This window comes from Oryx dammah, unplaced genomic scaffold (assembly GCF_014754425.2).
Source record: "Oryx dammah isolate SB20612 unplaced genomic scaffold, SCBI_Odam_1.1 HiC_scaffold_25, whole genome shotgun sequence".
Taxonomy (NCBI): Eukaryota; Metazoa; Chordata; class Mammalia; order Artiodactyla; family Bovidae; genus Oryx; species Oryx dammah.
In genome coordinates this window covers 3,708,488-3,732,927 of record NW_024070209.1, presented here as the reverse complement: position 1 = coordinate 3,732,927, position 24,440 = coordinate 3,708,488, and the positions used below count along the sequence as shown (strand labels likewise).

Genomic DNA, 24,440 nt, shown 5'->3' with positions numbered 1-24,440 from the left:
CTGCACCCTGTGCTGGCCAGAGGCAGAGGGGGCACCCGGAAATCCCCTAACTTGCCCAGCTGCCTGCGCAGCACGTTACCTGCATCATCCCCTTCATCGTCGGGACAGCGGAGACAGGCCACCGAGCAGAGGACCACACCTGCACCCCGACAGCCTGCCTCCCCAGGAAGGTTCCTCAACCGCCCCAGCCCCGCCTCTTGCAGGGTGCCCACCCACCCACCCCATCCTCTGGAGGGTGGCGGATACCAGAGGTCCTGTGAGACTCTGGGGATAGCTTAAAGAGGAACATCTCTAGGCTAATTTTATACTTGACAGAGTGAACGGATCAGAGAAGCTTTTAGGTCAAAAGGATCTCAGAAGCCGTTTCATGGTTTTGGGGGGGCATCTAATTAAGACTGGCAATTTAAGTCATCAAGACCCATAACACGAAGCTAATTTGCACAGCTGAACTCGACTTCCCTTATTAGTCTCATTAATTTAAGGTAATTCACCTAGGATTCTTATCTTCCCAAGGTCCCTGGTTTCCTCCTAGCCCCATTTGAAGACCAGCGCTCATTAGCAAGAAAAATGACATTTAAACAGGACAGCGAGGGCAGGGGAATTGTTTAGAAGGACGTGAATTTTTAGGAAAGAAGCAAGAACTCCTGAAACTAACTGCCTCGGCTCCTCACTCTGTGAGAGACGTGTAACCTCCTCCGTCCAACGTCCCTTCCACCGCTGGGGGCAGGGAGACATGGCCAAGGGCGGGGAGGACCCATGGCTCACACAGAGTTGCTCCTGGAGGAGCTGGTCTTGGGAAGGCCTCCCCGCCCCCCTTCCATAGAACAAGGCCTGGGAAGGGTCTAGAGGCCCCTCTGGCTCAGGAACCTCTACTGAGCAGGAGCTGAGGGGGAGGACGGCTCCACGGGCATCTGTCAGAACACTGGGTGCAGGGAGAGGGTCTTCTCAAAATCATCTTAAAATTTTAGGAGTTGCATGGATGCAGTCAGAGAAATCCAGGCAGGGTGACTTCCTCAAGATCACATGGAGGGTAAAGGATGAATGACCAGCCTCAACCCAAAGCAAGAAGCCCCGAGGCCACCTGGGGCTGCTCCTCTCCCATCCCAGCCCTCTGCACTCTATCGCTGGCACCACAGCAGTGAAGCTCCCTGGTGCCGTGCTCTCCAACAGCGAAGGTCAGGGAAGGCCTGAGGAGTCAGCTCAGCCCCTAAGGAGGAGGCTGGCTCAGGAATCAGAAAGAGGAAGCGCTCTCTCTCACATCCCCATCCAGGATGGGCAGTCACTGATGGATGAGGCGTCACATAGCTCACAGGCAGGAAAATTACTGCTTATAACCCAAGAAGGGACAGCTGCCCCTTCCATATGAAGCCTCCCCTGCAGCCAACAGCCTGTTCGCAGCAGAGCAAGACCCCTGCTCTGTGGGGTGGGCCCCTCCTGGGTGAAAGTCCTTCCCGTGTCCCCTGCCTCTTGGTTGTAGGAAAACAGGCTTCATTCAGCTTCCATGACCCTTCCTGAGTTCCAAAGGACAGATTCAAAGTTGCTCATCAGAGAGGGGATATAAAAAACAGGGCGGAGCAGTCAAGAAGCAACAGCGCGGCCTTGGGGCAGAGTCCTGACCCCTCTCGAGGAATATCTGTAACAAAATGTTTGCATTCTTCTGCTGGAACTAGGGCCCCCACCCCAGGGGAGGACTTCAGGCTGAGCAACAGATTCCTGGAGCACTGCCCCAATATCTCACCATCAGCCAATCAGAAGAAAGTCTGCACACAGTGGAAGATAATGAACGACCTCCTCCCCACCCTCTCAATGATTCTCGCTTTAAAAATGATCACAGTCAAGCAGAAACTGTAGTTAGGGCTTCCATTGTGGCTCAGCTGGTAGAGAATCCGCCTGCAATGCGGGAGACCTGGGTTTGACCCCTGGGTTGGGAAGATCCCCTGGAGAAGGGACAGGCTGCCCCCGCCAGTGTTCCAGCCTGGAGAAGTCTGTGTATAGTCCATGAGGTCACAAAGAGTCGGACACGTCTGAGCGACTTTCACTTCACTTTCACTATGAACATGAGTTTGCCATCTTCCCACAGGCTGCCAGCCTGCTAAATAAAGCAGCCTTTCCATTCCTACTGGCACTTGTCTCTCAAGTATTGGCTCTCGGGCATCAAGCAGCTGACCCTGGTGACGCCTCCTCACAGAGGCTCCCTAATCCACCAGCCAGTCTGCACAGCAGGATGATCCGCTTCCTGTGTGATGGCGGGATGACCAGCCGGGCACCTGTGTCCTGCAAAGGCCAGACCTCAAGCCCTCGTTTCCTCCATATCCTCCTGGGTGCGGAGTTCAAGCCTAAACATAGACCAGGGGTCTAACAAGTACCTACTAAGAAAACATCAAGGCCCATGACGGACCTCACCTAGCCGGCAGGTCCCTCCAGCCCCTTCGCAGGGGCAGAGAAAGCCAGGTGACCCTTGCAGAAGGGACACGCACCAGCTCAGATGCAGATGGTGAAGTGGTCACGGGATCCTCACTTCCCTGGACTCCCGGCTGCACACAGGGGCCTGGTGGGCAGTTCTACACCGAGGGAACATGGAGTCACTGGATGGAAGGAAACTAGGCCCCCGTGACTGCAGAGCAGGAGCAGAGCCCCCACGCCCTACCCTGAGCCTCACCTGAGTAAGAACCCTTAACACACAGGCAGTCTCCTGCACTGCAGGCAGTTTCTTTACCTACTGAGCCACCTGGGAAGCAAAGCCAAATATGCCTCCTTCCCACAAAAGGCCAGGAACGCTGCCTGAGGCAAAGGCTCAGGAAGTAACTGGGCAGGTAAGGCCAGAGGGCCCAGGAAGCAGAGGGCTCTAAGCAGGCACACAGGCAAGCCTGAGGCTCGGCCCCCTGTGCTCTGGCCTCGACTCTGCCGTCCCAGACACTCTGGTCCACAGGGCCCTCAACACCAGCCCTTCCAGGACCTGGAAGCTTGGGCCAACCAGCAGAGGCCCAGAGCTGGGCCGTGTGCCCAGGCACCTGCTCACTCACTGCTGCTTCAAACCCCTGCTCCTGCAAGAGTGACAGAGCTTCTCCCAGCCTCAGTTTCACCATCTGTAAAGCAGGAATAACAGCACCGTAGGATGCCCCGAGGAGCAGCACCTGTGTAAAGAAACCCGTGACAGCCCACAGAGCCTCCAGTGACGTGTGCATTCCTCCCCTAGGCGTTTCCTAACCTTCCACACGCCCAGTCTGCCCTGCACTCGCCCTGGGGCCTCTATGAGCCAAGAAGGCCTCCCTCCAGCTCAGTCTCAATTCCCCAGCCTCCTTGGGTTCTCCAGCCACAACTCTGCCTCCAGGTCCATGACACTTTGCTGTGCTTCAGCTCAGAGCGATCATAGTTTCAAACAATATCACACAAATTCAGAACTAACAGCTGTTGTTGGGAAGGAATTGGTGAATGGAAGTCTGTTCTTGGAGGTGGTAGGGCTTGGCGGGGGAGGCCAGGCTCTGCTATCAAGACCTGGTAAGCCACTGGGAGCCATGGCACCTCCACGACCCACCTTCCTATAAGATGAGGATATGACTGCTAGTGGGAGGAACCCTTGCCCCCTCCCCCATCAGAGGGGAGGGTGGAAGGAGACCCCACCCCAACCCTAGGACCAGACAGCCTCGGATCCTATTCTCCAGGGGGTGGCCCCACGGTCCCTCTGTGCTGGAGAAAGCCTGTAGGGAGGCCGCCTCCTCCTTCCCCTTCGGGGCAGGGACCCGGATCTCTCCTACTTTCTGCTCCAGCCCCTGTGCAGAGCGGGGGAGAGGGGAGGGGGTGGGCTCAGGCTTTGACTGGGACCCTAAGAACAAGGCCAAGCACATGAGTTGAGTTTCAAAACAGCAGTTTGGGGTTGCTGGTGCTTAAACGCTGGAAAGTGACGTGTCTCAGAAAGGCAGGCACAGGGAAACAAGAAATGTGCTGCAGCTGGTGTACATTCTCACCTGCAGACCCAAACAAGCCAACCCGGCCCCTGCACTCACTCAGCAGGGGCCGGTCGATCTGTCCCCTCCTGCATCCACCCATTTCCCCAAGGCCTGCTGGCTCACAGTGACACTGAACAGACAGCGAGGCAGTAAGTTCACCCGATTCAGTTAACGAACCTGCCTCGCTAGTTCAATGAATACGGCAGCAGACAGGATTCAGTGCCCTAACCTAGATTCGCAGTCTATGGGGTCGCACAAAGTCGGACACGACTGAAGCGACTTAGCAGCAGCAGCAGCAACCTAGACTCAGATGCACATCTCTGGACTCCAATGGGAAGAGCGAGGCTCCAGGTGGGCTGTGGATATTCCTCTAAATCAGGGGTCCCCAGCGTCAGGGGTCTGATGCCTGATGATCTGCAGTGGAGCTGACGCAGTAACAACAGAAATAAAGTGCACAGTAAACAGAGCACACTTGAATCATCCCAGAACCATCCCCCACCCCACACTGTTCCATGGAAAAAGGGTCTTCCGTGGGCCCGACCCCCGGTGCCTGCCGCTCTAAAGGACTGGGCGTGGGGGGCTGTGGGGAGATGTGGAGGGGAGTGCCCTGAGCAGGACAAGCCCAGGCCCTTCCCGTCCCTGCTCCCCACCCCGCATCGCCTGGCCCCTCAATCCTCCCACCCCGATCAGCACGGCTCCATCCTTCCAGCAGCTCCAGCCAAGACCCAGATCAGTGTGAGCGCCTGGCCGCCTCTTCCTCTCGTGCCTACACCCCAACCATCAGTGACTCATGCCAGCAGCACCCTCCCCAGAGGTCCAGATGTCAGCCCACCTCAGCACTTCTGCCCCGCAGCCCTGGCTTGACAGCCCCTGCAGCCCCTTCTGTCCCCATGAGCACTGTGGCCCCTCCCACCCTCTGGCTGTGGCCTGTGGCCTCCTGGCTCTAGAAGTCCTGGTCAGCTGTCCTCTGTGAGTCCTCCCTAAAAACCAGCTCCTGAAGGGAGCCTCAGGCACACCCCGCTTTAAAAGTGCAGCTCAGCCCCAGTGACTCGCCTGCAAACCACGAACCTCCAAGGGACTTTCTGCAGGAACTTACCTGAAACTAAGTCTCTGTGAATAAAGGGCTGACGAGCGCTCATGCTGAGCACCGCAGGCCTGGGTGCTCACTTCTGGAAGGGAGAGGAGACACAGTTTCACAATAAGTACACGGCACGTGAGGGCATCTCATCAGCAACACCTCAGGGGCCAGGTCTTGGGGACCCAGAGATGAAGAGGAGGAACCGTCAGAAAACGTATCACAGAGAACACAAGTGGTGGGCAATCTGAGGGCCACACTGGTGGGACGTCTTCCAAGACCTTCCCTGGCTGGTTCCCCCGGTTCCAGCAGGGGCAACCCCAGGTGCTGAACCAGGGGTGAACTCACCCCATGTCCTTCACGTCACTCCCTTCACCCCCATGCTCCAGGCTCCATCTGCCGCCCGATTTTACATCAGCTCCCCAGGATGCTACAGACAAAGACAGCGTGGCTCCGAGCACACAGGCCATCATGAGAGCCGCCGTCAGTGCTGGGGACTCTCCCAGAAGGTCCCGACTGCAACCAGCCTCACGGCCTGCTCCTCTGTCATCTGGGCCACTCGAAGCCCTCACGTAATTAAATGCAAGTCTGTCTCTGTGCTGGCCTCTCGACAAGACCACAGAAATCCCCAAATACATGTGTTTAGGATGGAAGAAACCATCCAGTATTTCTTGATTCCCACTGTCCGTGAAGACATGCATCTCCCAGGGGATCAGAGAGGGGAGGACAGGGCTTCCCTGGGACCCAGGGCTCAGCTTGTCTGCAGCCTATGAATAAAGTGTCATCACAGACCCAAGGCCCCACCCCCAGGCACTCACTCAAAGCTGGGTTCTAGACGCAGCCGGCAGGGAACTCTGGCTCCCAGCGCTGGACTGCCTGAGACGCTGTCTCTTCTCTTTCTACCCAAACCCAAGGCTGCAGGGCCTGGCCTGTGCCTGTCTCTGCCTCGCCCCGCCCAGAACTGGCCACCTGGAGGCTGGGCCTTGCTCCCTCCACCACCACCACCTCCACCCTGTTCCTGTGCTCCTCCCTTGTGGGAGAGGTCTGTGCTCTCAGTAAAGAGAGCAGCCAACGTGGGTGTGGCCACAGCTGCTCAGGGCTCCTGGGGCTGGAGGGGCGGGTGCCCTCCCAAGGTGGCGGCCCACACCCCAGCTGCAGCAGCGCCCTGGGCTCACTGGCCCGTCCCGGGGGGCTCAGTGACAGGGCTCCTCGCCTGACCAGAAAACCACACTGGACAGGGCCTTGTGCTGCAAGCTGGAGAACCCCATGCCGGTGGGTTTAAGCAGAAAAGGTGCGTCTCCATAAAGGTCTGGGCTGACTTACAAAACCTGGGCAGGAAAACGGCTGAGAGGCCCATGGAGCCCACAGCGGCAGCACGGACAGCTCTGCTCGGCTCTCTCCTCCCCACGCCGCCCCTCCGCGCTGTCCGCCCCTGCTGCCGACGGCCCTGTGCACGTGGTGCGGCCGACAGTCCCCACTTGTTTTAAAGTCACCTTCAATTGGAGGATAACTGCTTTACAAATTGTGTTGGTTTCCGCCATACATCAACTTGAATCAGCCACAGGTATACACATGTCCCCCCCTCCCTCTGAGAGCCCCCACTTTCAACTCTCCGGCTGCAGCCACCAAAGAGGTCAAATGCAAGGCTCCTCCCTGAGCCCCCACGCCAGCTCTCTCCCAGGGCAGGTGCCCCCTGGCTGGAGGGGACACACTGTAGCATGGGTGCTGCCCTGACACCTGAGCCTGTGGGGAAGAGTTCCCACTCAGAGGCGGAAGAGGGAGGCTGGACCAAATGGTCTCAAGTCACAGCTGAACAGAGAGACCCTGCACCAAGTGCTTCTTAACCTTCAAAGAGAAAAGTCAAAGAGCTCGCAGTGTTCGTTGTCTCTCACATTATTTTAAATGGATAACATAAATATGAATTAGGTATAAACGCTTTTCTTGGAACTCTTATTAAACTAAAGCTAAAAGGGATCTACAAATTAACGACAGACAGATCCCCAACACAAATGAACTCAAGTGTACCTTAATTTGGCGTGATAGGTGGGGCTGCTATACAGAAGCCATCACCCAGACATGACCTTAAGTGACTCCGGAAGGACTATCCTGCCATACCTTCTACCCCATCCTTGCCTGGCCTGAGGCCTGGAAGGCCTGCAATGGCTACTGAGATTTTCCCAGCAGCTGGCTGGTCATAGGAACGGCGGCCCGCAGCCACGGTCCCCCAAAAGGAAGCTGTCAAGCTGGGCAGAGGGCGCGGATGGGGCCACACTCCCTGGACTGTGAGTGGGGACCCAGGGATGGCAGAGCGCCCCAACATATTGTTTCGCTCTCTTACATGAAATCAGGAGAGCTGCAGAGAAAAGTGCAGCACACGCCTTGGGGGCTTCTGGGTAAGAACGGGTGCCCAGCACCCCCCTCGGGGCCCCGTAGTGGGCGCAAGCACTGTGGCCGTGGGACGGGGCAGCCGACTGTCTGCCCCACCCGCCACTCCCGAGTCAGGCTCTCCCTAGACTTGCTGTCTGCTGCCCGATTCTCACAAGAGGCCAAGCTTCTCGTAACATTTTCAGCACGTGCGAGGAGTTCGAGAGAGATGATCACCACCTGCCAGGCCACAGTGCACCCCCTCCCCAACGGCTGCCCACCCGCCTCACCTGGTCTCCACGGAAAGAAAACCTCAGGGAGAGAACGCCTGCCCAGGTAGCCATGCTCGCTGCCTGCCAGCGGATGACAGTCAGGACCCAGGCTCACGGGGCCAGAGGGCTTGTCCAAGGTCAGGAGCTTCAGAGGGAGGTCAAGACCAGAAGATGGGTCTTCCTAGTCCAGTCTCTCTCCCAAAAGCAACACAGAGCACCAGGACCAGTCATTTAAGCGACCGACAAACGCTAATAAAAGGCATGAGCCTGTCCACTTACAGAGGTCCTCGGTCTTCAAGCTCTTTCACAAGTTACCATTTTCGTCTTACAAGGTTTATTTGGAACATTACTTTCTTTACTCAATCCCTTTTCAGGACCTCCTTTGAAGGCAATATTTCAGATTCAAGACACACTAGACAGAATTTCCTTCTCTGTCACCAGCCACATTCTTTACAAGTGCCTTCTCTGGTTAACCAGTCCTGAGCCCGTGTCCGGCTTTTGGTCAGCACTACAGACATGAGCAATGGAACGGGTCTTCTTAGAGAAGGCAAGAGAGAACTCTGGGATGAGAACAGTGTCTTTTATTGGGTTGGGGGGGAGCATAATTTCATGTTTGGGCTCCTAAGCTGAGATTAAGCTTCTTGACAAAAATAACCTATTTTTGTCAAAATATTTCAAAATAAATTACTTTAAAAGACACAAAGTGAGCAGGATGAACAGACAAAACTAGCCAACAATACTGATACTGAAATGTAAAACATATATATGTGTGTATGTGTATACATACATATACGTATATATACATAAAATGTTGCACATTTCTCATGGTGGAGACAGGGTTTGTAGAATACCATAAAGTCATGTTATATTTCAGTGGGAAAGTAGGATGAAAAATACACTGACCCCAAAGTCAGCAAGTCATCACTCCGGACCTACTTTTGGTGCTGACACATTAACAGAATTAGCAGAGGTTCCTCTGCTCTTTGCATGATGTGGTTTCTTCCTCTGAGCTGCCTCAAACAGGTTTGATTTGTTCGCTCTAGAATGTCCCGGTTTAGTCAGTAAACAATGTGCCAAGCAGCTTGAGGAAATAGTCACCCAGCTCACACTGTCCCCAGCTCACACTGGTGGTACACACTCCAGAATTCAAGAATAATACACATTCCTCCCCCTCCTTACAAAACAGCGCACAACGCTCTTCAAGTTTATCCAAGGAGTGTGAACCAGCGTGTCACTCGGGCAGCGGCCTGACACATGATCGTAGCAGACCATATGTGGAGACACACAGGTCTTGACCAACGCTAACCCACCCAGGGACACCACTGTCCCGAAAACCCGCCCGTATTCTTCACAAACCTAATGCCAGCGCACTCCCAGCAGAGAAGCTGGACGCCCCCTTCAGGCCCGACCCGATGGAGCTGCAGCTGCTGGCGAGTGAGCAAGCAGAAAGCTAGAAAACAAACTGTTAGCGCAGGACTTCAGCTTCCCAAACTCCATTCTAGTGGAGCTTCGGGAAAACACAGGCGGGTCCAGCTCCCAGAGCTGACCCATCAGAAGGCCTCAGGCTCTCCCCAGGTTCTGGGGTTTGTGCGCTGGCCTCAGACCACACAGCGCTTCTGATCAGCCGCATGCACGGGCAGCCCGCCGCCAGCTCCTGCTGGGCCCGCACTCCAGCACCTTCTTCACACACTCGCTGTGTGCGCCTGACGAGGCATGGCAGGTCCACGCCACTGTCACGCACACTACCTTCTGGACAACCACAGCCACAGCAGGCCTGACCGCAGCTGGAAAGTTCCACGTGGCTCAGATGACATGAGCAGGGCGGGTTGAGTTCATTGCTTATTTTTTCAGTTTATTTTTATAATCACTAGGAGAGTTTGTTTTCTAAGCCAGAAGCGTCAAAATTGGCCTTCTATTCATGAGAGAATAAAAACTTTCTGAGCAGAAACATTATTCCATAAAGGGCTAGAAATGCGAAGCATCACCACAGATCAATGAAATGCCGGGAAGAGAGTTATTTCTGGAACAAGGCAGTGAGCCAGGAGACTGGGATGGCCGGCCAGCCCCAGGCCTTCCAGTGGGCAGCACCCAATCAGGCCGAGCTCACCTTCTGCGCCAACAAACCCAAACCGGAGGGAGACGTCCCGGGCTACACGCTGCGGGGCGCCCCGCGGGGCACTCGTCCTGCACGCCGCACCACGTGTGGGTCTACTGGGGGTGCACCGGCTGCTCCTCCAGCTGCAAGCATGGACACTACTGGGTGGAGAACACAGAGCAAACTCCAACAGGACTTGAGGGCCCCGGGTTCACACAGGGAATACAGGGCAGGCTCCTCCGTGACAGGTGACCTCTCCAGCTTCAGCTGCTCGGCTGTGTTACTCAGCTGTGATGCAACTGAGACAGGGACCCGCTCTGTGGCTGACGGGCAGGGAGGCGGGCGTGGCCCACAGGAGAGTCCTTTCTTGCCCACACTTCACCTGGGCACCTGGGCCAGGAGGAGGGGGCTTGGCCAACAGAGAGGTCAGCAGCCCCCCTCCCCCCCCAAACCAGGGCTGCCCTCCCAGTCTCCCTTTGCCCACCCTTCCCTCCCAGAGCTGAGGGGGAGACTGGCATTGGGGGGAGAGGGCCCATGGCTCCCCCGCCAACTGTGTTTCCCTTCACAGGCCACCCCTCAAAGATGGCCTGGAACCCCCATCCTGACCAGCGCAAAAAGGAGCCTCACTGAGGCCTTCCAGCGGCCCCTCGCATGGCAGTCTGGCCATGGCTCTGAGTGCAAAGCCAGCAGTGGCAGGGACGATGAGAACTCAAGAAGGTGATTTAGGAGGAGAGCTGAGGGCAGTGACCGGAGCCCCAGGTGTTTCTCAGGGTGGCGCTCAAAGCTGCCCCAACCGAGTGCAGGTTGGGGGAGCCCCAGCAGGCAGGTCAGGCGCCATCCAAACCAGCTCATGCTTAACAGCACACCAGCCAGCCGTGCCACCGCGCCTCAACCTCCAGTGAGGGCAAGCCGACAGGGGCAGACCGGGGCCGGGGCAGAGAGCAGCTCTGCCCTCCACTGGCAGGCCTGGCCCGGCGGCCCTCGACCACCTCCGCCACCCCCCTCTCCCCTTACACACACACCAAGTGATCCTGGAGCCTGCAACCTAGAACAGCAGCTGTTCATTCATGTGTCCAACAGGCACTATGGGGGAAACCAGGTGAATCAGAAGTGCCCCTGCCTACAAGCTCCCGGCAATGTAACAAAGGAGTAAGACGTCCAGACAACACCCAGACAAAAGGAAATGCAGGCCCTGGGCTGTAGGGGTGGTGAGGAAGGGAGATGGCCCAGATGCAGCGTAGATAGTACTGACTGCAAAGGCCCAGGCTTGCTCAGGGACCATCACTCCAGGGGGACAGGGAAGCCTTGTGCTGCCAGGAATGGACCACCTGGGCTGCAGGGCCAGGACGGGGTCAGTGCGAGGGAGTCCCTGACACCAGGCCCCAGCACTGGGATCCAGACCTCAGGCGACACAGAGCTCTCCTGCGTACTCCTGAGCTCTTGTCTTGGGCTTCTGAAAACAAACCCTTCGTTCCCTCAGTACAAACCATCTCAGGCCTCGTAAGGCTGGGTCAAGGTGGGGACCAACACATAAAGTACAGCTCTCTGTCCCGGCAGGTCTCCAGGGGGTCCAAAGGCCATTTTGTCATCAGGACAACAAGAGTCAGGACAGGCTCCCCAGCTCTGAGGGAAGCGCAATTCAACTCTGCAAATAAAAAGTGAAACCCAACAAGGCAACAACCACAAAAGGAACTAAAACCGCTTAGTGACTGAAGAGGCCAAGCAATTTCAGGCCTATGAGCCATTTTTGCTTTTGAGAGGCCCCCTCCAAGACCGCACCCTAGGCCAAGAGGGATGTGACCCTTCAAGGAAGCTACCAGAACCATCCTTCCTTTCTTTCATTGTCCCCTTGTTCCAGAAAGATCCCTAGGGTGGTTGTGCTTTTTGTTTAGAAAAAGAATGCTAACAAGAATAGCTGTGGAAAAAAAAAAAAAAAACAGTCTGGACATAACCTTTAGGGTTATTTCTTTGTCTCTGAAATTCACAGTTGAGTTCTATGGTGTAGAGAATGCATTGAGAACAAAGGCCCCCATAACGCATCTCCCTGGCACGTACTTCGTGTAAAATTACCATCACCAAGAGCAGCGACAGTGAAAACTAATTAAAATCTCTACTTGTGCTTTCACTTAAAAAAAAAAAAAAAAATTCTTGGGAGTTGGATAATAGAGATCAGGAAAAATGTGCCTTCAAAATTCATGTTTTAGATTTGTTCCCATCTCCCACTAGAAGAAATGTGTAGAAAAACTAAAAACCAAAAGCTGGCCTAGAGCAAGGTACATCCTCCAAGACACCCAGGCCCTGACCCCTGGGGAGCAGTAAGGACCCTGGCAGAGAGCCGGGACTTCCAGCGCATGGAATGTCCTCCTTTGGGTGACTCGGCCAGACCCACAGAGGCACCCCCGGCACCCCAGGACCATCATCCCACCCACTCACGGGGGTAAGCAGAGCAGCTCGGGAAGGGGCCGGGTGCACACCCATCAGGCAGGGACTGACCGGAAAGGAGCAGGCGCCGGCGCATCCATCTGAAGTCTGGGGTCCCTCAGACACCCTGACACGCTGCTCACAGCAGCAGTGCGGCTGCCAGCACCATGCCACTGCTCGGAGCGTCAGGCGCTCGCCAACCACAAGCAAAAGCAGAGAAACTCAGCGAAACACGAGTGACCTCGAGTCAGGGTCTTGGCTGCTCTGGGTTTTAACTCAGCCATCAGACCTCAGACAAATCACCAACTCTGGGCAGCTGTGTGCCCTTCCTGCTGGGTGAGGCCCCGGCCTCCCCACTGCTTCTTCCCCAATCTACCACCCTACCCCGCCAGGCTGCCCCACACTGCGCATCTGCGTGCTCTGCCTGTCACATGCTCCTCACAAAGCCTTCCCCACCTCCGGGAAGTGACGACTCCTGCCTTGGCGAGGACACCACGGGGCACAGAAGAGTGGCATCTTCCCACCACCCTGAGGACAAGAAGCAAGTCTGGGCCACGCAGCGGGCCTCCAGCCCCTCTCTGGCCCCCTCGCAGAGACAGCACGGGTCACATCGCCCCCTGAACAGCAGGCCCTCGGGGTTGGGCGGCGGGGATGGCTTCTGGCATGACTGCACTGTACCACTGGCTCAGAGGTTTTTCTTTAAATAAGTGTTTTCACTTAAATTTCCCACACATAACATCTTGAATTAGTTAAATATTCAAGTGTATAGAAATGAATTTATTCACATTCAAGGCTGGCATCCAGGGGCAGACAGGCCCCTTTAGGAGACACAGGGCCTGGAGCCAGGCACCTGAGTCCGAGCCCCCACCCATTGCTGAACTGTGGGCAGCTCCTCTCAGAGCCCCGGTCCTCCGTCATCAAGCTGGGGACACAACCCCACCTTGGAGACTTGCTGCAGATCTCAGTGAAGGAAGTGTGTGTGCCGTGAGAAGGCATTCTGCCATGTGTGGGGCCTTCCCTTTGAAATCACTTGAGTAAGACAAATATAAGACAGCTTGAACAGAATCTACCCCCACTGCCTGCCTTGGATGAAAAGCAAAGAGAAAGACCCTCCAAGATGATGAAACTCAGGAAAGACAAATCAGTGGACAAAGACATTTTCTCCACTGTTAGGAAGCAGGTGGTAATGAGAGCTGTGTGAACCAGGTCTCTGGTTCTTCCTCCTTTGAACTGGGAGCTTTTATTGTGGGTATCATGCCCAGTCTCCATCCATGTATATTGAGAGAAGGTAACTTGTCATTTCCCTTCATGGATCACAGTCTTGTCATGGCAAAGGGGCTTACATAACTAAGTGAAGCTATGAGCCATGCTGTGCATACAGAAAGCAAGGGAATTCAAGAAAAACATCTACTTTTGCTTCACTGACTATGCCACAGCCTTTGACTATATGGATCACAATGAACTGTCGATAATTCTTAACGAGACGGGAATATCAGACCACCTTACCTGTCTCCTGAGACACCTGTATGAAAGCCAAGAAACAACAGTTTCAAGAGGACATGGAATGACGGACTGGGAAACAAGTCCAACAAGGCTGTATACTGTCACCCTGCTTATTTAACAGAGTACATTATGTGAAATGCCAGGCTGAATGAATCACAAGCTGGAATCAAGATTGCTGGGAGAAATACCAACCATCTCAGATATGCAGATGACACCACTCTAATGGCAGAAAGTTAAGAGGAACTAAAGAGCCTCTTGATGAGGGTAAAAGAAAAGGGTGAAAATGCTGGCTTAAAACTCAGCATTCAAAAAACGAAGATTACGGCATCCAGTCCCATCACGTCATGGCAGACAGAAGGGGAAAAAGTGGAAGCAGTGACAGATTTCATCTTCTTGGGCTCCCAAATCACTGTGAGTGGTAACTGCAGCCACAAAATTAAAAGACTCTTGCTCCTTGGAAGGAAACCTAAGACAAATCTAGATAGCATATTAAAAAGCAGAGACATCACTTTGCTGACAAATCTGCATTGTCAAAGCGTTGATTTTTCCAGTAGCCATGCACAGATGTGAAAGATGGACCATAAAGACGGCTGAGCACCAAAGAACTGATGCTTTTGAATTGTGGTGCTAGAGAAAACTCCTGGGAGTCCCTTCGGACTGCAAGGAGATCAAACCAATCAATCCTAAAGGAAATCAATCCTGAATATTCACTGGAAGGACCAATGCTAAAGCTGAAGCTTCAATACTCTGGCCACCTGATGTGAAGAGTCGACTCACTGGAAAAGACCCTGATGCTGGGGAAGACTGAAGGCAAAAGGAGAAGAGAGTGGCAGAGCATAAGATGGTTGGAGAACATCACTGACTCAATGGACATGCGTTTAAGAAAGTTCTGGGAGATGGTGAAGGACAGGGAAGCCTGGCGTGGTGCAGTCCACGGGGTCACAAAGAGTTGGACACACTTAGCTACTGAAGAACAATATCTTGTTGTTTCATCCGTCAGATGTTAAGCAATAAACGACCATATCTCTATTAAAAAAGAAAGAAAAGAAACAGAAAAAGGAAGTGTGTGTAAAGGCTTTGTAGATCACAAGTTAAATTTAAGTGACCCTATGCCTTGCTAAGAGTCAAATGAGACACAAAGGCAAAAATGCACTGAAAAGGTAGGAGTTAAGATTAAATCTTTAAATGGCGCCTTCTTTCTGGAGGATGACACAGCCTGGGTTGTGGGCAGTGGGGCGGCTTCCGCAGGAATTAGATCTGGGCCTGCCAGTGACGCCTCCTGTGGCTCCCCCAGGCCCACGGCAGACGGGGTGAGATTCTGTTGGGCGTCAGGTCCAAGCTCACTCAAGCCACAGCCTGAGGGGGCAGTCTGACACCCCCCACCTGATCACTAAAGGTCATGAGTCTTGCCAAGAAAGATACTTCTTCTCTACAAAGAAGGATCTGTCTCTCTTGTCCTTGAAAAGTTACAACTCTATGTGGAGACGGGGCATATATGGCAAGGCCCTCTACTTTCTGCTACGAATCCAAAACTGCCCTAAAAAAATGAAATTAATTTTTTAAAAAAGATCTTCTGACACTAACTCCAAGGGAGTTTTTAATTTCCCTGCCCTAGATGGCCTAGAAAAAAAAGAGGGAGAAATAATCATGAGAAAACGTACACATGAATTAGCAGTTAAGCCTTTTAAGGCATAAATTCTAGAGTTCCGTATTCATCCGATTTTCTTGGAGCGACGTTCTGAAAAGCCCTGAAATTTCAAATAAAGTCAAATAAATATAGCACTCTGCAGATCTTAAACAAGGCTGGCTGAGAGGATTAAATGATGTACCCAAAGAAAGGTTCACAAAGAGAAACTGCAAAGCAGCTCTAAAAATACTGTGCGCCACAGTTTTAGAGTTTTAGAAAAACAGGATCAAAATGTAAGGCAAACCTGGCATTTCTGGGATATCTGCTGCCAGCCGACCTTGTTCTGGGCACATTACCATGCCCACCACTAACTCAGTCACTCAGATGGCTTCTGCCCCCAGGCTGGTCATTACATAGATCTGAAGGAGATCAGAGCGAAGACTGTGTCCAAAGCAGCCTCTTTACTCGTAATTATCTTGCACGTCTGTATTTCTGAGTGGGACTACTTTCCCAGCTCCTCAGTGGGCCAATCTGGCAATAATAACACAGTGGGGATCAACAGAGAACCCTGAGACTCCACGCTAGCCACGCATCCGTCTGCCCGGGTGGCCATAACACAGTATCACAGGAGGGGGGACCTACATAGCGGGCACGTTTCCTCGCAGCTCTGGAGGCTGGACGTCCAGGATCCAGGCTGCTGGCAGGCTCTCCTGAAGCCCCTCCCCTGGGTGTGCGCGCGGCATCTTCTCCGTGTCCTCATGTGGACTGTTCTCTGTGCCCCTCCCCGGCGTCTCGTCCTCTTCTTATAAGGTGTGTGCACGTGCTTAGTCATGTCCAACTCTTCACAACCCCATGGACAGTAGCCTGCCAGGCTCCGCTGTCCAGGGAATTTTCCAGGCAAGAAAAATGGAGTGGGATGCTATTTCCTCCGCCACCAAGCCAACTGGATGAGGGCCTATTCTTATGACCTCATTTAAACTTAATTAACTCTTTAGAGATGCTATCTCCAAATACCAGAAATGGCCTTCTCCCTGTCCTCCTTCAGCTCTACTTAATGACCAGCCTGGTGGCAGAGGCCTCCGAGTGCCTGTGGGTCTGGCGTGCACAGTGATGCACCTAGAACAGGGTCGCCTGGCAGGAGTTATTTCGGAAATGCCAGATTTGCCTTCCAAACCTTAGGAGTTTGGAACTCAGCATGTGAATCTGGTGGAGGGTGGGGGGAGACACACATCTCAGACTATGACAACACGCCTGCACACCAGATGGTGCCTGGCATTCTCTGATCTAATACACTGCACAAGCCCAGCAGCTACGCTGGCGGGTACTGCCAGGAAGAGGTCAAGGACCAGCCCTGGTAAAGCAACCCCCCCTTCCTGCTCACAAAGGGTACATCCTGACACTGAGGCAGAGGCCCTGAACCCCCTCCCTTTCCCCCCCACGTCAGACCTCTGGGGAGCGGGGAGCTGTGCTTAAGTACTTCCCAGTCATTATCTGGGTGCCCAAGGTGACCTTTCTGACATTTCAACCCACTGTCAGAGACGGAAAAGCAACCAACACTAGGTCAGAAGTTCACAACAACCCCAGGTTATAAACTCCAGGCCCCAAGCAAGCACCTCCCTCACTCCAGAGCTGCTCCTTTTATCGTTACAGCCTCCTGGTCGGGTGTGTACACGTTCTGAACACATTTAAAATACACTTTTGACCAAAAGACCCAGGATAAATGGGAGACAGATGAGGGCTCTATCCAGAGGAAGCTAATAAAATCTCTTTTCATGCAGAATTAAAGAAACACAGGCGAGCTCTCTGTTCAGTTTATCCCCTTATAATGAACGCCACTGGGAGGTGGCGAGGGCAGGGGCGTCTCTGGCTTTTTCGTCCCTCTCTTCCCCGTTCACTGCTTTCCTTCTTACTGAGTGAATATTCGCCAGTATAACCTTTAAGTCCTCTACCCACCTAGTTCCAGTGAGATATGGAAACACCGTTTCTGTACCGTTCTATTTCTTTTTCTTTCTGTTCAATTACCGTTACACGTATTATTCTTATATATATTATAATCCCCTAAAGAGACTGTTATCCTTTCTTTATATAATTTCATGTTTTCAAAGAAGTGAGAGAAGGGAAGCAAGTATATATTCACAGAGTTTGTTACGTTCACCTTATTATTCACCATTTCTGGCTCTCTTCCTATTGTCCCGTGGAAATTCCTTACACCAATACAGTTTTGCTCTCATATGCTTCCTTTATGCTGTTACTATCAAACATATTACTTTTTAAATGTCCTAGGCCCAAGAACAAAGTTATATACATTTTACTTTAAAAAGATGTTTTTAAAAGTCAGTTAAGAAAGGAGAGATATATGCATTTACGTTGTCTCATATAATTATATAATTTAGCACTCTTTGTCTTCCTCATATGGATTTGAAGAATCATCTGTGGTCTTTTGCTTTCAGCCCAAAGGAGTTCCTTTATATTTTCTGTAAGGTGGGTCTGCTGACCACCAATTCTCTGGGGTTTTTTTTCACTTACTTTTGCCATTGAAAATATCTTTATTTTACCTTCATTTCTGAGAGACATTTTTGCTGGATATAAGATCCTTGGTTGGCGCTTTTTTTTTTTTTCTTTCAGGACTTTGAATATGCCATCCACAACTCTTGCCTCTGGTCTCCACTGTTTCCAATAACAGAAGTCTGTTAATCTTACTGAGATTCTCAGTACAACTGAGTCATTCTTCTCCTGCTGCTTTTTTGGATTTTTTGTCTTTCCAACATTTTTTTTTCATTATGAAGGGCCTGGGTGTGGATTTCTTTGTATTCATGCTACTTGGGAGTGTTCATTATGCTTCTTGGATGTGGAGATTGTTTTTTGATTCAAAATTGGGAAGTTTTCAATAAGATTTCTTCTCATATTTTTTTTCTGTTCCTCTCTCTCCTCTTGCAAAACTTTTATTACATGCACTTTCTTGAGCTTCATGGTGTCCCACATTTCTTGAGGTTCTGTTCATTTTCTTCACTTTTTTCTATCACTTGAACTGCATAATCTCTATCACTCTATCTTCAAGTTCACTTAGTCTACTTTCTTCTAGTTAACATCTACTGTTCTGGTCCTCTGAATTCTTCAACCTGGTTCTTTTACATTTCAACTCCAGAATTTCCATTTAGTTCATTTTATAGTTTTTTTTATTGGTATCCTCTAATTGATCAAACATTGTCATCAGACCTTTCTTAACTTCTTTAAGTGCGATTTCCCTTGGTGGTGGTTTAGTTGCTAAGTTGCATCCAACTCTTGTGACCCCACAGACTAGGCCATCAGGCTCCTCTGTCCATGGGACTTCCCAGGCAAGAATACTGGAGTAGGTTGCCATTTCCTTCTCCAGGGGATCTTCCCGACCCAGGGATCGAACCTGGGTCTCCTGCATTTCAGGGGGATTCTGTTATATTTACAACAGCTGCTTTAAAGTCTTTGTCTGTTAAACCCAACATCTGGGCCTTCTTTCAGGTAATTTCTGATGCTTAAAAAAAAAAACAACACACACTTCCCTATTCCTTTGCAAGTTATCCTTTTCTCTTAAAAATTAGACCTTTTAGGCAATATACAGCCGCAGTTCTGAATGCTGATAGTCTCCCTGCAGGGCTTGTTTCTGAGTGCTTATTTTTCCAGTGACTCAGCTGAACTATTAATAGTTTAGTCGCGTCTATCTCCTCAGGACTCCCTACCTTCCCCAGTGTGCAGCCTCGGATGGTGTTCCTCAGAGGACATGGCCTTGGGTGTGCACAGTCTCCCTAGGATGACAACGGTTTTATGGGGCTTTCTTTTTCTCTTCCCTGATCTCTCTGTGAAGCTCCCTGCCTCTGAGGTTATTACACCCAGCTGTAAGGATCCATGAATTGCTGGCTGATTATTATTTTTGACAATATTCTGGGGCATCAATTGCTGTGCAGCCTGATCAGTTAAATGCAGGCCTTTTTGCAGGAATAATTCTTGATGTCAGTGTTTAAGGCTTGTTCTGACCTCAGGAGGGCTCTTCTTGGCTCGCTCTCTCTCTCTGGTTTTTGCTCGAGTTCTGGCTGTTGCTAACATGGAGTTACTGGCCTCTTGTTTCTACTGATGACCAAGATCTCCTTGTCTTGTTCCTGACAGCATGCTCACATCTGAACTTCCCGTACTCTGTTACACATAAACTCAGTACCTTTGGGGAGAGTGTCAGAGCTTTCTGTCCTTACAGCTAACCTCTCTTCCTCAGCAAGTCTCTGAGTCCTGCTCTAGGGCTAGGGTCAAGGGCAGTGGCTCATTTCTCTCAGAGTGACTGACACATTATGAATGGAGTGCTGGGTGGGGGCAGCAGCTTTTGATGCTTTTTTTTTTTTTTGGCTGCAGCACACAGCATGCAGGATCTTCCATGACCAGGGATCAAACCTGCACACCCTGCAACAGCCCTGGGGCTGCCATCCCATCTGCGGTGTGGGGAAGAGGATGAACACCACTAAACACGTCCATGACTGGGCTCAAAGGGGCCTCCCACCTGAGGCACAAGGGCCGCTTGCTTCCATCTGAAACGCTCCCAGCTTGCTGCTCCTTTTCCGGCTACATCTACTTGTGATAATGGCTCTGCTCTCTTCACCTACCATCAGGCTGAGCAGCTTCCAGTGGTCTTGTCAACCGAAACCTGCTGCTTCTCCCTCACTAGGGGGCTTGGAAGCCAAACTGTCCAGATGAGACTGTGCACGCATGTGCGAACACTCAGATGAGAGCACCCCCTGGGTGGGGCCTCGGGGACCCCACGGCACTCGTCTACCTTCTGCTGTCCAGGCCCCACCCAGCACTGGGTCTGTGGCTGGGGGGGTCATGAAACGCTCCCGTGTCAGGGAACCGGTTGTGAAAGCAAGAGGCCTTACCTCAAATGTAAGAACAACCAGCCCTGCCATGTTACTACAGCCATGTATGAAAAACCTCTGGAAGTGCACAAAGATCACCTCCCAGTCCCTTGTGGAAACACTATTTGTGATGAACTAGGTCTCAGTTGCAATTAGCTATGGATGGAACTCACTGTTCCTGCTACTGTCTATGTGATCCAGTTTGGGGCTTTGATTTTTACTCCATCACATAAGGAAATGCAACTTTGTTTTTCACCACCATAGTTTTTTGTTTGTTTGTTTGTTTTTAGTTAATACGTTGGGATAAAAGTGCTTCTCTTCTTTGGAAAGTGTTTTATTTTGTTCTAAGTAAGAGTACACAGTACTATAAAACAACAGTTTTGGAAAACAAACCCTCCATGAGCTGTTCTGATACCCAAGGTACCAAATGTTCCACGTCAGTGTGTTCTTCAGCCACTGCAAGCACAGTCTTCCCACCCACCACTTTCCTGGTGCCCCTAGCAGGGGCAGGAGGTGAAGCACCCTGGGTTCCCACCTCACTGATGAGGACGCACTGGTGTCAAGGGTTAACACTGATTCTAGGGCAAGGAGATGTGGAGTCCCAGTTTCAAATGTGATGCGAGAAGGCAGGCATCTCTATGAGGATGATAAAGGAGTCAGGACTGGACCGACCCCAAGTGCCTCTGGAAGCACCTCATGTCAGACAGTGAGGTGTCCAACTCTCGTCCCCGAAACCCTCCATATGTAACCATGACACCACAGCAGGGAAGGGGGCCTGCGCGAGGGCCACCTGAAAGGACTACTGTGGAGTCCCAGCCTGCCTACGCGGGCTCCATTCTCCAGAGCAGGCACCATTCCTGATTTCAAAACTGGTCCCTGACACAGGAGGGTTTCGTGAGCCCCCAGCCACAGACTCAAAGACAACACTCAGACAAAACTCTCCTCTCTTTTTAGAGACTCCCATGTGATAAGCAGTCCAGTCTGACAAAGGGAGCTGGCAGAATAACCCAGCCCCTCAAGAGGACGTCCTCCCCTCCCTGGGACCATCGGCACTGCCCGGGCTTCCCTCTTGCTTCCCCCTAGTCTTCTCCATCTCAGCATCAGCATCCCCATCCTCCTCCACACGGTTCATGCCAGAAGCAAGGCGCCTTCCTCGCTTCATCTCTCACTCCAACTCCCGCCTAGATCTGGACACTTCTGACCATCACCACAGCCCCTGCAGGGTCACACGAGTTCTGGGTAAGTTCCATCACCCTGGGCCTTGCTAGACTGTCCACGTCACCCCACAGGCACATGGATCCCACAAAAATGTTAATTCAATGCAGAAGGAGTGGAAAAGGCAAGCAGAACTTGGTAGCTGTGTGGAGCGATGATGGAAAAGCCCGACACAAAATACCATGTCATCCAAAGACAAAACTCAAATAGTTCAAGATGTGCCCACACCATCTCCCTCCCAGAAACAAGTCACACCTGGAGCTGGGGTGAGGGGCACATTCGCAGGTACTCTCTCAGCCTCAGCAATGGGAGAAGCAGGGTTCACTCTGCCAGGCAGAGAGCATTGGGGTTAAAGCTCCCTCAGGAGGAGACTGTCAGAGGAGTTCCAGCACAGCACAGAGAAGCCCCAAGAGAAAAGACCCTAAACTACCCGTACTGATGGTGGTGCCTGGGCAACCCCGAGTCCATCCATCACTCAGCATGCGGGCAGCTCCCCGTGCCAACATGCAGGACATCACGGCAGGCCAGGCCACGTCCTCGGGGTGTGCCTGCACCCTTCTGCACCTCGACACTTTCAGCCACCAAGTCAGCCAGAAGATGATGGCCAAATCCCTCGCCGCCTCTCTTGAGACGAAATCCAACATTTCTAAGTCAACGAGTCACCTGCACCCACTGAAACTTGAGCTCACGCTCCCTTCAGAACTGGCTTCTCCTGCACTCTCTCCCTTTGAGGCCCACCATTCTCAGGAGCTCAGACATTTCTGGCATGGCTTCCGAACCATCAAGCACGCTGTGCATTCACTGGGCTCTGACTGCTCTCCTTTCAAGATTTCTCTGCCTTCATAACCTTTTCTCTCGACTCCCACTGCCAGTCCACACAGGGCTAAGGCAACAACAAGCTGTGATCTGGCCTCCCAGGGGGGTTGAGAGCAAAGATCACAGGACTTACACACGCGCACACACACACTCACTTAAAGGCGAGGGTCCAGGGTCTTTAGGTCGGGGGGGAAAGGCTTCCATTTGGCCCCTGCACCTGTAGCTGCCACAGTACGATTCCCACAACACTCCCCCAACCCAACCCACTCCACCTGCAGGACCAGCTGCAACCCCATCCCTGGACGCCAGCCTCAAGCTGAGGAGCTCCCTCTAAGGAGCTCGGCAGTACTTCCTGTCCACACAAACTTCTCTCCCATCAGGTTCTCGTCTCAAATTTAGATTTTACTCCTCTAACCAAGAGCCCCTACAGGATCAGGGAGCAGGAAGCATTCATTCAAGATCTGCTTACTGCATCTCCATCATGAAAGGGTAAGAGTGGATGACTTCAGAGTCACAGTGAGAGAGTGTGCATAAGAGCATCACCGCTACAGAGACGGCTCCAGAAACAGGATGCAGAATGGTGCGCGCCAGGTCAACAGCTGTGGAACGGGGTCTGAGGAGCCCTAGGAGGCGCAGGGCCAATAGTGGGTGGGTATTTTCAGCTATTTCTTGACAGTATCACAACTTATGTGTTTTGCATTCATTACTCAGTTGAGGACACAGACACTGAAATAACAATAATTTAACCACTTGGTGCCCAGGTCTTGGTTTCTAATTCAATTCTCCAATAAAAGGAGTGAGAGGTCTTTGGAGAAGCGGCCAATTCTAGGACTGGGGCAGGAAAGGTACAAGGTGAGCCCATGGCACCTTGCATGCCAGAAAAATAAACAAGACAAAGAACAGACATGCTCAAAAGAAAAAAATTAAAAACCCATAATAATGGGGGCACGTCAAAGGGACACAGGAGCCAACCGAAAGAGCTGTGGCCAAAGCTGGGGCAATCTGAGCAACCAAATAACACAGTATTGAATTATAACTCCAAGTAGAAACACAGGTATCTAAGAGTCCTCTCTGATATAAATCAGTGACTGAATAAATGGAGAAGAGATAAATCTCATTCCAAACAATTTATGTAAACAACTCTGTCACCTCAAAGGGGTGGAGCCTAACTCCACCCCCTTACCCGCGGGCTGCACATGACTGCCTTCCAAACAGAACATTGTAGGGAAGGTGGGAGTGAAGCTTCACACTTTACCTGACAGACGCCCCCTCAGACCAAGTCATGCTGGAAGAATGGACCCCAGGATGCTAGGATGCGACCAGCGTGCACTTCATCTCTGCGGTCTTCCTCCCCCAAACTGATCATCTCAGTACAATCATGAGAAAAACGAGACAAACCCACAATGAAGGGCATTCTACAAATGCGGACCATTGCTACATAAAACCATCAAGGTCATCACAAATAAGGAAGGAACGCTAGAGATAGACTCTCCACCAAGAGGACCCTAAGGAAATAAGACAAGTATAATCGAGTGTCCCAGGACAGAAAAAGGACATTTGTTTAAAAAAAGAAAAGAAAGAGAAAAAAATAGGAAGATCTAAAAGTATGGACTTAAGTTAACAATAATGTATCAGTGTTGGTTCACTAGTTGCGACTAAAGTACCGCAATGTAGGACAAGGTGTTAACACTGGGAGGGGGGGCCACAGGCTGGGGGAAGGGAGTAGGGATATAAGGGAACTCGCTGTACTGTCTTTGTAAATCTCAAACTATTCTAAAATTTTTTTAATTACCTTAGCTACAAATCAATCAGCCTTTCCTTTTTGTTTTTTTTTCCCTAAAGCACAAAGATGGTGAGCTACACTCTACATGCTTTCTCTCCCCAGAGGACTCGGCCTCCAGGCCGCCCATGCCTACTTCCTGCCACTGGCTGAGGTCACTGGAGCAGACTCCTGGCAGGACGGCGCCCTCCAGGCAAAGGCCATCGGAGGTAGAGCAAGCAGGCACCTGGGAAGAGCTGCCCTGCCCTGCATACCACAAGCCTTCTAAGACCTGACTCCTGGTCCCAGACTCTGACAGAACTCGTCTGCAGGAACCCCATGATCTAAGAGCTCCGTGACCCTGGCCAGCTTCACCCACCCGCACCACGGGGCCTCTGAACAACTCCCGGAACCCTGCCTGCCAGCCAGCACCTGGTCTCCCTGCCTCTGGCTCTCTGGCGGATCTCCACATTGC

At 52.0% G+C, this 24,440-nt stretch overlaps 1 protein-coding gene and 1 long non-coding RNA gene across 11 annotated transcripts in view; one reads left to right on the top strand and one right to left on the bottom strand.

The window, feature by feature from the left end:
• Positions 1-24,440, bottom strand: part of INPP4A (inositol polyphosphate-4-phosphatase type I A) — a 120,750-nt gene that overhangs the window by 55,280 nt on the left and 41,030 nt on the right. The window contains exon 1 of one of the 10 annotated variants that reach the window (XM_040267622.1): positions 3,024-3,441. The exons of the other annotated variants lie outside the window; for them this stretch is intronic. The gene's annotated coding sequence lies outside the window, so the exon portion shown is untranslated. Of the gene's footprint in view, positions 1-3,023; positions 3,442-24,440 lie in introns of those variants that run through there. 10 annotated transcript variants of the gene reach the window in all.
• Positions 1,888-23,176, top strand: LOC120883570. Its single transcript, XR_005725811.1, has 3 exons — positions 1,888-1,983; positions 20,282-20,287; positions 23,163-23,176. It is a non-coding gene; the product is annotated as an uncharacterized LOC120883570 (long non-coding RNA).